The sequence below is a fragment of the Pristiophorus japonicus genome, chromosome 14 (genome assembly GCF_044704955.1).
Source record: "Pristiophorus japonicus isolate sPriJap1 chromosome 14, sPriJap1.hap1, whole genome shotgun sequence".
NCBI lineage: Eukaryota > Metazoa > Chordata > Chondrichthyes > Pristiophoridae > Pristiophorus > Pristiophorus japonicus.
Genome location: NC_091990.1, coordinates 85,574,424 through 85,589,146, shown reverse-complemented (window position 1 = coordinate 85,589,146; position 14,723 = coordinate 85,574,424). Strand labels below are relative to the sequence as shown.

Genomic DNA, 14,723 nt, shown 5'->3' with positions numbered 1-14,723 from the left:
AAGATTGGCTAAGAGTGCTTTGTTTGGATTGGTAGAGTCTGTAGTACAGAAATGGTTAAGTCTCAGCTAGATACTTTGCTGGAGAAATATGCTAACATGTTTGAGGACTTATACGAGGGCATCAAGGGATACAATGCACATATTTGGATTAGGTCGGACGTCAAACCTATTTTTTGTAGACCAAGGCCGGTCCCATATGCATTAAAATCGCAGGTTGAGCGAGAGCTTAATAAGTTGGAGAAAAACGGAGTTTTAGTGAAGACTGATGGGAATGACTAGGCACCCCATTAGTTGTAGTTCCGAAGACAGACAAAATGGTACGGCTCTGTGGGGATTATAAAATTACCCTGAATCGAGCAGTTGATGATGAACAGTACTCTTTACCGACATCACAGGATCTGTATGCAGAATTAGCAGGAGCCAAAGTCTTCACAAAACTGGATCTCTCCCACACCTATGCTCAACTCAACATTGGCAAGGATAGTCAGCAGTACCTGACAGTCGACACACACAAAGGTTTATAGTCATACACTAAGTTGCCCTATGGTATCCAGTCCTCACCAAAGATATTTCAGGCTACCATGGATCAGATCTTACAGGGAATGAACCAATGTTTGTGTAATCAAGATGATGTGTTGATAGCCACCGGCACAGAGAGGGAAAACCTGGAAAACTTAGAAGTATTCAGACGGTTCAATGACCATAATCTGAAGCTGAAGAGGAGTAAATGTGCATTCATACAGCGTGAGGTGGTTTATCTAGGATTGCGGGTTGATGAAAATGGCCTCCAACCAGTTAAGGAGAAAGTGCAAGCCATCATGATGGCTCCAGAATTAAAAATTGTTACTGAATTGTGATCCTTTTTAGGCATGGTCTAATATTATGCTCATGTTCTTATTGGGCTAGCAATGGTGCTCGCACCACTACCTTATCTATTAAAGAAAGGGTTGCGTTGGATATGGAACAAAGAGCAACAGAATGAATACGACATCTGCAAGCGACGCTTGAGCAGTAGTGCTCTTCTCGTCCATTATAATCTGACTCGTGAACGAAGACTAGCATGTGATGCTGCTGGGTCTGGTGTGGGAGCAGTGATCAGCCACGTTATGAACGACGGCCAGGAAAAAAACGGTTTCCTTTGCATCACACATGCTCAATAAAAGCAAACAAAATTATGCCTAGATTGAGAAAGAGGCTTTGGCGATTATATTTGGTATTAAAAGGTTTCACCAGTTTCTTTTGGGATATCAATTCACGCTAGTAACCGATCACAAACCGCTACTAGCTATCCTCGGCCCAAAGGCAGCAATTCCATTTATGGCAGCTTCCAGGATGCAAAGATGGGCTATTTTATTGTCACAGTACGATTACAAAATCGAATGTCCCACATCGAAGCAGAATGCAGTGGTGGATGCCCTTTCAAGGTTGCCTCATGAAAATTCTCAAATTGGCCGCCAACAGTCAATCTTCACTCTAGATATCATTGATAAGGACTTTCCGGTCATCACCTCTGTTATTGTAGAGCACACACTGAAAGATGCCACGTTACAGCGGGCCTATGAGCACACCCTGCGAGGGTGGTCTGAAGATCAGACGCATTTAGATGAGAGGATAAAGCCCTTTTATCATCCGTCGGCACGAATTATCATGTGAGCTACGGGCCAAAATTTTGACAAACTTCACGGTGAGCATACTGGCATCGCAGGCATGAAAGCAGTGGCCCTAAGTTTTGTTTATTGGCCTGAGTTGGATAAAGATAAAGAAGTATTGGTAAGTAAGTGTACTATCTGTCAAGACTGCAGGACCATGCCAGCTAAAACACCGCTGCAAACATGGATTTGGCCAACGAGACCATTCCAAAGAATACATATTGATTTTTGCGAAAGGGAGAGAGATAATTTCCTAGTTCTAATCGCTAGCCATTTGAAATGGCTGGAGGTACAACATATAGGGTCTACGACTACAAAGTGTAAATTAGATGAATTAAGGGACATTTTTACATGCCATGGCCTGCCCGAAGAAATGGTGTCAGATAATGGGCTGCAATTTCGGTCCATGCTATTTGCGAATTTTGCCAAACACACGTTGGTAGCACCATATCATCCTGCTTCGAATGGTGCAGCTGAAAGGTCAGTCAGGATTGTCAAGGAGACTTTGGAGAAACAAGTTCTACAGACTTGATCATCGGTGAGCATGAAGCACAGGTTAGCAAATTTTCTTTTCAAATACAGAACTACGTCTCATTCTACAACAGGGTACACACCTGCTGAATTATTGATGAAGCGTAGGCTGAGGACACGTCTCAGTTTATTGCAACCGAACTTGGCTGATAAGGTGGAGAAAGCACAATTGGTGCAGGAAAATCATTATCATTCCGGTATTAAAGAGCTTTCAGGAGGATGATCATGTCAGAATTCAGTCTGTCGAAAAGGGCAACTCCACGCAAATGGGACACTGGTACAATTATTAGGGTTTGTGGCACCAAGCAGTACTTGGTCAAAATTGGTGAAAACATCAGGAAGGTTCATGTGGATCAAATGTTGTTAACGAGTGAGACGATAGATCATTATGAGCCTGACTTGGACAATAATCAGAGTTAGTTATAAAAACAGAAAATGCTGGAAATCTCAACAGGTTAACGTTTCGGGTCGACGACCCTGCGTCAGAACTGGAGAGTGTTCGAAAAGAACGGATTCTTAACAAGCACTGAAAGGGGGAGGGGAAGAAAGAACAAAAGGGAAGGTCTGCAACAGGGTGGAAGACAGGAGAGATTAGAGAGACAAAAGGGATGATGGTCCAAATTCAAATGGTAATGCCAGGAGTTAGAAAAACATTAGTCAAGATAGGGTGGGAATGGCAGGATTATGACCAACTGCCATTAGAGACATGGAGAAAAAAGAAAGAAACAGGCTGAGGGAGCAGGGTGGGTGGGGGAAGGGAGCCAAGATTTCACTCTGAAATTTTTGAACTCGATGTTGAGTCCAGAAGGCTGTAAAGTGCCTAAACGAAAAATGAGGTGCTGTTCCTTGAGCTTGCATTGAGCTTTGTTGGAACAGTGGAGGAGACCGAGGACAGAGAGGTCGGAGTGGGAGTGGAGAATTAAAGTGACAGGCGACCGAAAGCTCAGGGTCACACTTGCGGACTGAACGGAGGTGCTCCACAAAGCGGTCACCCAATCTACGCTTGGTCTGCCCAATGTAGAGACCACCACATCGTGAGCAGTGAATACAGTATTCTAAATTCAAAGTACAAGTAAATCGCTGTTTCACCTCGAAGGTGAAATGTTAACTCTGCTTCCTCTCCACAGATGCTGCCTGATCTGCTGGGATTTCCAGCATTTTCTGTTTTTATTCCAGATTCCAGCAACCGCAGTATTTTGCTTTTGTATCAGAGTCAGTTGGCAGGCCCAAGTACTTCAACGGACACAACAGTCACAACGTCCATATTCCCACCAACTCAGATGCAGCCAACTGATGGCAGTTCTGCGGGTATGGGACAAGCTTGGAGAGACCCTGTATCTTCCGGCGGGGTGGAGGTGGAGTTGGGGTTCAGTTGAGAAGATCAACGAGGAAACACAAACCAACTAGACTCCGGAGTCAAATAAGAATACAGAAAATGGGCATTGCCAGCCGACTGCAAAGAAATGGAGGTGGGAGCAGGAGCAAGCTAAAAGCTTACAAGATGATACTCAGGCTCAGCAGTCGAATTTGTAAAATTGCAATCAGGTTAAGTAACCTTTAGAAATATTTGTAAATACCTTGCTTCTAAAAAAAATTTGTTGCTAATAAACCAACTTGTTCTTAAATGTCTTGCTATGAATTCATAAGCAAAAAACCCATGAAGCAAATAACATTGGGCACTGATAAAGTTCCACAGACTGGAAGCAGATGTAATGTCTATCAATTTAAAAACGAGGCAAATTTGACTCAGACAACTACAAGCCTGTTGGCATAAATTCAAAAGAGGGTGTGGAAAGAAGATGCAAGGGGAGCTGACTGGCCTTCACATCCTTCCTAAAGTGCAGTGCCCAGAAATGGACACAATATTCCAGTTGAGGCCGTATGAGAGTTTTATACAGGTTCATCATAATTTCGACGCTTTTGTACTCTGGGGCCGATTTTCATCAAGGCCTCCACTTGCCCAAGTGCCGCCGATGGCCAGCGAGGTACCGGACAGTACTTTGGGCAGGATATTCATGGCCGAGGTCTCGCGAAAGTCAGCGGGAGGCAAATGCACAATGTCGCCGCCAATCTGGGCGGCAGCAGGCGGGAGGTTTCATTCTTGGCGGCAGAGGCGCGTGCCGCCGGGGATGGAGTCGGGCCCACAGAGGGTCAAAGACCTGAAAAAAAAAATCACTAATAAAAAATTTTAAAAAATATCCAAAGACCATGCAGGTAAGTCGCTGTTGAAATGTTTTTTTTTCAAAAAACGTTCACTTACCCTTTTTTTCAGGTTCTTCAGACTTACCGTCGGGGACAAGCCAGCCTCCAGCCAGCGCTCCACCCCCCGTTCTGCCGCCGAGTCCCGCCCGCAGGCATCTGGGAGCTCGGTGGGAGGGAGGTCAGTTGCGCCACTCAGCCGTCCGCTGACCTCAGCGGTTTCTAGCGGCTCTCCCCTCCCGCCCACCTCCAAAGTAGCACTGGGCGGATCTTGACGAGGAATGTTGGCAGCAGTGGGCGGTGAGGTGATGAATTTCGGCCCCTATACCTCTAGTCATGAAGCACAAGATCCTGTAAGCTTTTTTAACTGCTTTCTCAACCTACCCTGCCACCGTCAACGATTTGTGCACATATACCCCCAGGTCCCTCTGTTCATGTACCCCCTTTAGGATTGTACCCTTTCGTTTATATTTCCTCTCCTCATTCTTTCTACCAAAATGGATCACTTCGCATTTTTCGGTGTTCAATTTCATCTGCTACTGTCTGCCCAAGCCTGTCTATGTCCTCTTGAAATCTATCACTATTCTTGTATTTTATCAATTTTTATTCCATCTAGTATCTCTTCTACCTCCTCCGTCACTATGTCTATGTCTTCCTTGGTAAAGACAGGCGCAAAGTACTCATTTACTACCTCAGTCATGCCCTCTGCCTCCATGCATACTCCCTTTTGGTCCCCAATCGGTCATCCCCCCCCCCCCCCCCCACCCCCCACCCCACCCCCCCCACTCTCTCTTACTGCCCGTTTAGTATTTAGATGCCTATAGAAGACTTTTAGATTACCTTTTATGTTAGCTGCCATTCTATTCTCATACCCTCTCTTTGCTCCGCTTATGTTTTTCACTTCTCCTCTGAACTTTCTATATTCAGCCTGATTCTCAAATGTATTCTCAACTTGACATCTGTCATACGTGATCTTTTTCTGCTTCTTCATACTCTCTGTCTCTTTCCTCAGTTGCCCTATCTTTCCCTGTAGTGGGAATGTACCTCCCCTGTACCCAAACTATTTCCTCTTTGAAATTTACCCGGTCCAGATCCATTCTCATCCCACTAAAATTAGCCTTCTTCCAATTAAGTATTTTTACTCTAGACTGCTCCCTGTCCTTTTCCATAGCTAATCTAAACCTTATGATACTATGATCACTGTTGCCTAAATCTTCACCTGCTGACACTTGCTGCACTTGACCTATCTCATTTCCCGGAACCAGATCTAGCAATGCCTCAGTCCTTGTTGGGCTAGAAACATACTGATCAAGAAAGTTCTCCTGAACACATTTCAGAAACTCTTCCCCCTCTCTGCCCTTTATACTATTACTATCCCAGTCTATATTAGGATCGTTGATGTTCCACATTATCACTACTCTATGGTTCTTGCATCTCTGTAATGCCTCTGCAAATTTGCTCCTCCATATTTTACCCACGATTTGGTGGCCTATAGAACACACCTAGTAGTGTAAATGATACCTCTATTGTTTCTTAACTCTGGCCATATAGATTCTGTCCTTGACCTCTCCAGGACATCCTCTCTCTCCAGCACTGTAATATTCTCCTTAAACAATACTGCAACACCACCTCCTATCTTTCCTGAACACCCTAAATCCAGGAATATTTAATACCCAATCCTGGCCTTTTTTGAGCCAGGTCTCAGTTATTGCCACAAAATCATATTCCCATGTGGCTATTTGCAGCTGCAGCTCACCATTCTTGTTTACTATGCTTCGTGCATTCACATACACACCACTGTAAGCCTATCTTAGATCATTCTATGTTCTCTCTTAGTCTGACCCCACCCAATACCTTACTATTTCTTACTTTAGTGCTATCCTTCTCTCCCAATCCTTAGTGCCCTTTGTTTGTCCTTTCTAATGCTATAGCCTGGTGCCCATTCCCCCGCCAACTTAGTTTAATTTGATAGTATTTTTTGAAGAAGTTACCAGGTAGTGGATATGGGAAACCTGGTAGTTATGGACTACCTGGAATTTAGAAAGCTTTTGATAAGGCATCACACAAGAGGATACATATTCCAACAACCCTGTGTGTACAAGAAATTCCTCTTAACTTTTCTCCTCACTTTGTGACAATTTTATATATGTAACCTCATCACAGACTGCCTGACCAAAGGAACAGTCTTTCCCGATTAACCCCATCAAAATCCTTCTCAATTAAAAAAAAATAACCATTAAATTGCCTGTTAACCATCTTTGCTCTCTTGGAAATAGTCCCAGTATCTTAAGTGTCTCCTCAAATGATCATCTTTTACTGTTCCCACCACCAAGCATATCTTTCCTTCCCCTTTACAAAGGGTTGTTTACTTCACAGCATTCTGGTTCACTCTTCTACCACCCCAACCTTCACATACCTTTTCCCAGGCACCTTCCCATGCAAATAGAGAGATGCAACACCTAGCCAATCATTTTCTATCACAACACAGTCGCGGATCCCAAACACTCCTCCCACGTGAGACAGTGATTCACATGTACTTCCTCTATTCAACGCTCATGGTGCAGTCTTCTCTACATTAGGGTGACCAAATGGAGATTAGGTGACCTGCTTGGCGAATACCTCTTATGTTGTTAAGTGTGCCGCAGGCCTCTCTGTGGCTCCCCACTTTAACACCATCCCCTCCTCCCTCCCTTGTTTCCACTCTGACTTCTCAGTCCAAATTTGGTCCCTTACATTGTAACAAAGTTCAACATAAGCTTCGTGTCTTATGAAGAAAGGTTGAGCAGGTTGGGCCTATACTCATTGGAGTTTAGAAGAATGAGAGGTGATCTTATTGAAACGTTTAAGACACTGAGATGGCTTGACAAGGTGAATGGAGAGAGGATGTTTCCCATCATAAGGGAATCTAGAACTAGGGGACGTAGTTTCAAAATAAGGGTCGCCCATTTAAAACTGAGATGAGGAGGAATTTCTTCTCTCAGAGGGTCTTAAATCTTTGGAATTCTCTACCCCAGAGAGCTGTGGAGGCTGGGTCATTGAATATATTTAAGGTGGAGATAGACAGATTTTTGAACGATAAGTTATGGAGAGCGGGCAGGGAAGTGGAGTTGAGGCCAGGATCAGATCAGCCATGAACTTATTGAAAGGCGGAGCAGGCTCAAGGGGCCAAATGGCCTACTCCTGCTCCTATTTCTTATGTTATGTTTACGAACAGCACCGTATCTTTGTCCTGGGAACTCTGCAACATTTAGTAACAAGACTTTAACGATATCCTCCAGTTTGTGCACAGCGGGGGTTGCCTGTGTGAGATGGGTCGGTCGGCGTCTTGGGGAGTGGAGGCAGGTTAACGATGGAAGGGAGATCCTTCAATCGGAACATAGTATTGGTGATGGTGGGCCTGCGCTTTTCCTCTTTTTGGGAATGGCAGACCCACTGTGTTGTGTCAGCATGTTCTGTTTTAAATTCAGAACCGATCTGCAGGCTTTTGTTTTCAACTTGTCCCATTTTCTCACCTTCTCCATAAACACCTCTCACTGCCTTAGCAATTCATGCATTCCTTGGTTTTTTTGATAGCTTCAGTTCCCTTAAAGCTGCTTTTCACTACCTGACAAAGGTAATCTGCTACATGGTTTTATAGCCAGTCCAACAATACTTTCTTTCCAGTTTGTCTGTTGTTCGTCCCCCCTCTCCCTTTTTCTGATTCTATCTAAATCCTTATTCATCTTTGAATTTTCAGTTGTTATGAAACATTGTTCTATCTGTTCCCTCCACAGATACCAACAGACACAATGCCTGCTCAAGGATTTTCTGTGTTTGTTTCAGTTAGCTGCATTTGCAGCTTTTTATTATCCATTTGTGCCACTTAATTTCCCAAATACATTCTATAGAGTTCCCACTTTGACCACGTACATTGCCTTTGCGCCAGTCTATTCCAGGATAGTTTTTTTTTAAATTACGCAATATTATTTCCCTGTTGTTCTTGCATGTTGCTGCCTGAACTATCTACACATAAGAACATAAGAAATAGGAACAGGAGTAGGCCATACGGCCCCTCGAGCCTGCTCCTCCATTCAATAAGATCATGGTTGATCTGATCATGGACTCAGCTCCACTTCCCCGCCTGTTCCCCATAACTCCTTATTCCCTTATCATTTAAGAAACTGTCCATTTCTGTCTTAAATTTATTCAATGTCCCAGCTTCCACAGCTCTCTGAGGCAGCGAATTCCACAGATTTACAACCCTCAGAGAAGAAATTTCTCCTCATCTCAGTTTTAAATAGGCGGCTCCTTATTCTAAGATCATGCCCTATAGTTCTAATCTCCCCCATCAGTGGAAACATCCTCTCTGCATCCACCTTGTCAAGCCCCCTCATAATCTTATACGTTTCGATAAGATCACCTGTCATTCTTCTGAATTCCAATGAGTCGAGGCCCAACTTACTCAACCTTTCCTCATAAGTCAACCCCCTCACCTCCGGAATCAACCTAGTGAACCTTCTCTGAACTGCTCCAAAGCAAGTTTATCCTTTCATAAATATGGAAACCAAAACTGCACACAGTATTCCAGGTCTGGCCTCACCAATACCCTGTATAGCTGTAGCAAGACTTCCTTGCTTTTATACTCCATCCTCTTTGCAATAAAGGCCAAGATACCATTGGCCTTCCTGATCACTTGCTGTACCTGCATACTAACCTTTTGTGTTTCATGCACAAGTATCCCCAGGTCCTGCTGTACTGCAGCACTTTGCTATCTTTCGCCATTTAAATAATAACTTGCTCTTATTTTTTTCTGCCAAAGTGCATGGCCTCACACTTTCCAAAATTATACTCCATCTCCATTATACTCCAAATGTTTGCCCACTCACTTAGCCTGTCTATGTCCTTTTGCAGATTTTTTTGTGTCCTCCTCACACATTGCTTTTCCTCCCATCTTTGTATCGTCGGCAAACTTGGCTACGTTACACTCAGTCCCTTCTTCCAAGTTGTTAATATATATTGTAAATAGTTGGGGTCCCACCACTGATCCCAGTGGCACCCCACTAGTTACTGGTTGTCAACCAGAGAATGAACCATTTATCCTGACTAGTTAGCCAATCCTCTATCCATGCTAATATATTACCCCCAACCTCGTGAACTTTTGTCTTGTGCAGTAACCTTTTATGAGGCACCTTGTCAAATGCCTTCTGGAAGTCCAAGTATACCACATCCACTGGTTCCCCTTTATCCACCCTGTTCGTTACATCCTCAAAGAATTCTAGCAAATTTGTCAAACATGACTTCCCCTTCATAAATCCATGCTGACTCTGCATGACCGAATTTTGCTTTTCCAAATGTCCTGCTACTGCTTCTTTAATAATGGACTCCAACATTTTCCCAACCACAGATGTTAGGCTAACTGACTGGTTTATAGTTTCCTGCTTTTTGTCTGCCTCCTTTTTAAAATCTCACGCTCTACCCTCTCACCAGCATCAAGTGGCCTGTAATTGTACCATTTCTCTTCCTATTCCTCCACTCTATATGAATTCAGCCTTAACACAACCCCTATAATGTCCTTGCATTCTCGTGCTCTGACAGAATACTTTACTAATACTGCCAACACATCCATACCAATTCACCTTTGAAAGTTACAGGGGCTGAACTTGCGGTATGAGGCTTCTCGCGGGCGGATGCCTCCGACCAGCAAAAAATCTACGAACTAGCCTTCTGCCTCGGGATCCACAGAGACTTGCGCTCCTGGGCCTCTATACGTAGGCATGAATAGAAGCCCATGTATCCCAGGGGCGCATGTGGTGCGCAAGCACCCCGGGGTCACGTGGGTCGGCCCAACCAAAGAACGGAATGTCCATTCATCTTTGTGGGAATTCCGTATAATCCCCATAAGCATGAATGGGAATCACATTAAAAATTACATTTAACAAATAAATGAAAAAAAAAACATTTAAAATTAATTAAAATACAATATAATTAAACACTGAAAACAAACATTTAATGGTTTTAAAAGGGGCAAAAAATACCTTATTGCAAATTTTTTAATGTTTAAATGAATGAAATTTTAAAAAAAAATTTTTTTAAAGCTCTTACGCTGGTAAAAGCAGGTATAAGAATTTCACGGGCATTCGCTGGGCAGAAATTGGGCAAAGAACTCTCCGCCCACGGAGGCCCTTTTCCCGGATAATCCGCATCCCCGGGAAAAGGAAAATTCTTGACAGATCACAAGTTCCGTGTTTTAGTACATGCACAGTGCGTGCCTAAACCCAGAACTTGCGTGGCCCCTATGGGCGCGTGCGCACTCGTACGTGCCCGTAGGGGCCGCAAATTACGGCCCATTGTTCAATCTGCTTCTACCACCCTTTCAGGCGGTACATTACATATTAAAACAACTTGCTGCATAAATGTTTTACCTCATTTTGCCTCGGGTTCTTTTGTCAATTACCTTCAATCTGATGTCCTCTAGTTCTTAACCCTACTGCCACTGGAAACAGTTTCTCCTTATTTACTCTATCAACATCCTTCATGATTTTGAGCACCTCTATCAAATCTCCCCTTAACTTTGTCTGCTCGAAGAACCACCTCAGCTTTTCTAGTCTCTCCACATAACAGAAGCCCTTCATCCCTGGTATCTGGTAGATCTCTGCACCCTCCTTGACATCTTTCCTAAAGTGCAGTGCCCAGAATTGGACACAAGACTCCAGCTGAGGCCTAACCAGTGATTTACAAAGGTTTAGCATAGCTTCCTTGCTTTTATGCTCTATGCCTCCAGTTTCCCCACGTAATGGAAGTCTTTCATCCCTGGTACCATTCTAGTAAATCTCCTCTCCCTCGCGGGAGCCTTGACATGCTTCCTAAAACGTGGTGCTCGAAATTGGCGACAAAACTCCAGCTAGACCCAACACGTGTTTATAAAGGTTGAGCATAACTTCCTTGCTTTTTGTACTCGAGAGCTCTATTTGTAAAGCCACGTGTGCTTTTTTCACAGATTTATCAACTTGCCCTGCCACCTTCAAAGACTTGTGTACGTAAACCCCCAGGTCTCTTTGTTCCTGTACCCCCTTTAAGATTGTACTATGTATTTTATATTGCCTCTCCTCATTCTTCCTACCAAAATGAATCTCTTCACACTTCTCGGCATTAAATTTCATCTGCCGTGTGTCTGCCCGTGTCACCAGTCTATGTCCCCCTGAAGCCTGTTACTGTTATTAATACTCCCAACTCTCCAGTTTTGTTTTGAATGCTTTGTAAATTCACACACATCATTTGATCTGGACATCAATTATTTTGAATGTTTAGCTTTATTCTTTTTCCTAGTTTTCCCATTTAACTTTAGATATTCCTAGACCCGTCCACAACAGTATTTTTACCTCTCACTACCTCAGACTTTTCAATTTTTGGTAATATTTTCTCATTATTTATTTCTGCTAAGCTTTATGCTTTTATTGCATTAGCTTTATTAATTCTACACTATCTAGTCTGAAGCCTAGACTCTCCTTCCTGCCTGCCATGCAGCCCCCTGTCATGTCATATTAGGTTAAATGTAGTTTTCATTGGTTACACTGAGATTTTACAGTGCACTGGTCAGATCACTCTGGATGTAAAGTGCTCCATTCTTGCTGCCGCATAATAATATAGAAACATAGAAAATAGGTGCAGTAGGCGGCCATTCAATATGATCATGGCTGATCATGAAACTTCAGTACCCCATTCCTGCTTTCTCTCCATACCCCTTGATCCCTTTAGCCGTAAGGGCGATATCTAACTCCCTCTTGAATATATCTAACGAACTGGTCTCAACAACTTTGTGGTAGACAATTCCACAGGTTCACAATTCTCTGAGTGAAGAATTTTTTCCTCATCTCGGTCCTAAATGGCTTACCCCTTATCCTTAGACTGTGACCCCTGGTTCTGAACATCCCCAACATCAGGAACATTCTTCCTGCATCTAACTTGTCCAATCTCTTTAAAATTTTAAATGTTTCTATGAGATCCCCTCTCATTCTTCTAAATTCCAGTGAATATAAATATAGTCGATCCAGTCTTTCTTCATGTCAGTCCTGCCATCCCGGGAATCAGTCTGGTGAACCTTCGCTGCACTCCCTCAATAGCAAGAATATCCTTCCTCAGATTAGGAGACCAAAACTGCACACAATACTCAAGGTGTGGTCTCACCACGGCCCTGCACAACTGCAATAATACCTCCCTGCCCCTATACTCACTATGAAGGTCAGCATGCCATTTGTTTTCTTTACTGCCTGCTGTACCTGTATGCCTACCTTCAATGACTGATGTACCATGACACCCAGGTCTCGTTGCACCTCCCCTTTTCCTAATCTGTCACCATTCAGATAATATTCTGCCTTCCTGTTTTTGCCACCAAAGTGGATAACCTCACACTTATCCACACTATACTGCATCTGCCATGCATTTGCCCATTCACCTAACCTGTCCAAGTCCCCCTGCAGCCTCCTTGCATTTGCTACAAAAATCTACAACAAAAATATGCTACACATCTGAAGATAAACAAAAATAATCCCAAGTGTAAAGAGGAGGAGCTTTAAGAAAAGATTTGCGAAACTCAAGCTCTTCTGTTTAGAAAGAATTGGGAGGACCTGGGGTTTATTAAATATTAAATAGTAAGATGAATCTGGAATATTATTTCAAAAGTAAGTAATGAAACCAGGCTCAAATTTAAATTGGTCAAAAAGTGAGACTAGGAGTGAGTAATGTTTGGAATGATCATCTAGATACAAAACAGCAGACACAAAAGTACAGGTAATTGCCATATTCAAAATACATATGGATGCCATAATCATAGGAATTTCATAGAAATTTACTGCACAGAATCACAGAAATTTGTAACGTGACATCTAGGGGACTAAAGAGATGTAGGGTTGGATAGCCTTTCTGTATCTTTGATTGTTCTTACTTTGTGTATATACCTAACCTATTTTTAATTTCTGTACTTTAAGAAAAGAAATTCTATAAATTAAATGCTAATCAATCGCCTAGTGATGTAAACAGGGACACAAGAGCCAACACCACCCCAAAAGGAGCCCACTCATGTTCCCACCTTCCAAGGAAAATAGCCATTAGTTGATCATTCTACAACTTACAAATAACCCTGGGGTGAGGGGCTGCAGATACAAACAGCCTTGGGGTGGGGGGTGAGGGGCGAGGAGCAGGAGACACAAACACCCCTGGGGTCGGGGATGGTAAGGGGTGGCTGGAGATACAAGCCCCTTAGGTGGGCCGAGTGGGTCCAAATGCCCTTGGGTGGCGTTGGTGGAAGCCAACGTTGCCCAGGACACAGACCTTTAGGAATGTGTTAAAATGGGTTCATGGGTGCTATGGCCTTTTTTCAATGATCTGAAGGTGGTCCAGCTTCTAAAACTTACAACAGGTGAGAGCCCTCACTAGGTGACAGCCAGTAAATTGCGTGCGTCACGAGCAGCAAGGTGAGCAGTGTAATTGACCATTTATTTTTGAGTGAATCACCAGCATCCTCCTCACCATAGCAAGAACATTATAATCTGTTGAATGATGGTTGCTTCAGTTCGAGGAGCTTCAGCAGCAGTAGCTGCTTCTCACTCTGCAACTCAATCAAGGCAAACATCAAACCCGAGATATACAAGCACATGTTCTCGTACATAGCTTGCAGGTAACACCTTCCAGCAGCTGTCATCCAAAATCTCAGCTTCCTTGTCAGCCTTTAAGCATAGTGTAAGATCAGACTTACTTGTGGCCGACTGCTTAATCTAGGTCCTCATCTGAAGGGTTTTGGTAAAGACAGGAGCCCATTGTGAGTCTTGCTTTGCCTCCGGATCAGTGGGGTCTGGAGACCTCCCTCTCTGCATCTGTTTCCCATTTTTACCAGAAATCCACTTCACAGTCTGGTCATAAACCTTGCACATAGTTTAAAGAGTGGCCTTTCTCTGCAGTGCCTCGGAATTCTGGGGCATGAAGGAGAACTGCTCGGACACATAGGATACTCAAGCTGGACCACCTTCAGATCATTGAAAAAAGGCCATAGCACTCATGAACCCATTTCAATACATTCCTAAAGGTTTGTGTCCTGGGCAACTTTGGCTTCCACCAACGCCACCCAAGGGCATTTGGACCCACTCCGCCCACCTAAGGGGTTTGTATCTCCAGCCACCCCTTACCATCTCCAACCCCAGGGCTGTTTGTATCTGCAGCCCCTCACCCCAGGGTTATTTGTATCCCCTGCCCCTCACCCCAGGGCTGTTTGTATCCATTGCCCCTCACCCCCACCCCAGGGCTGTTTGTATCCCCTGCCCCTCACCCCCCACCCCAGGGGTGCTTGTATCTGCTGCCCCTCACCCCCCACCC

At 43.8% G+C, this 14,723-nt stretch overlaps 1 protein-coding gene across 2 annotated transcripts in view; it reads right to left on the bottom strand.

The window, feature by feature from the left end:
• pdhx (pyruvate dehydrogenase complex component X) overlaps positions 1 to 14,723 on the bottom strand; it is a 513,740-nt gene that overhangs the window by 497,229 nt on the left and 1,788 nt on the right. The window lies entirely within an intron of this gene.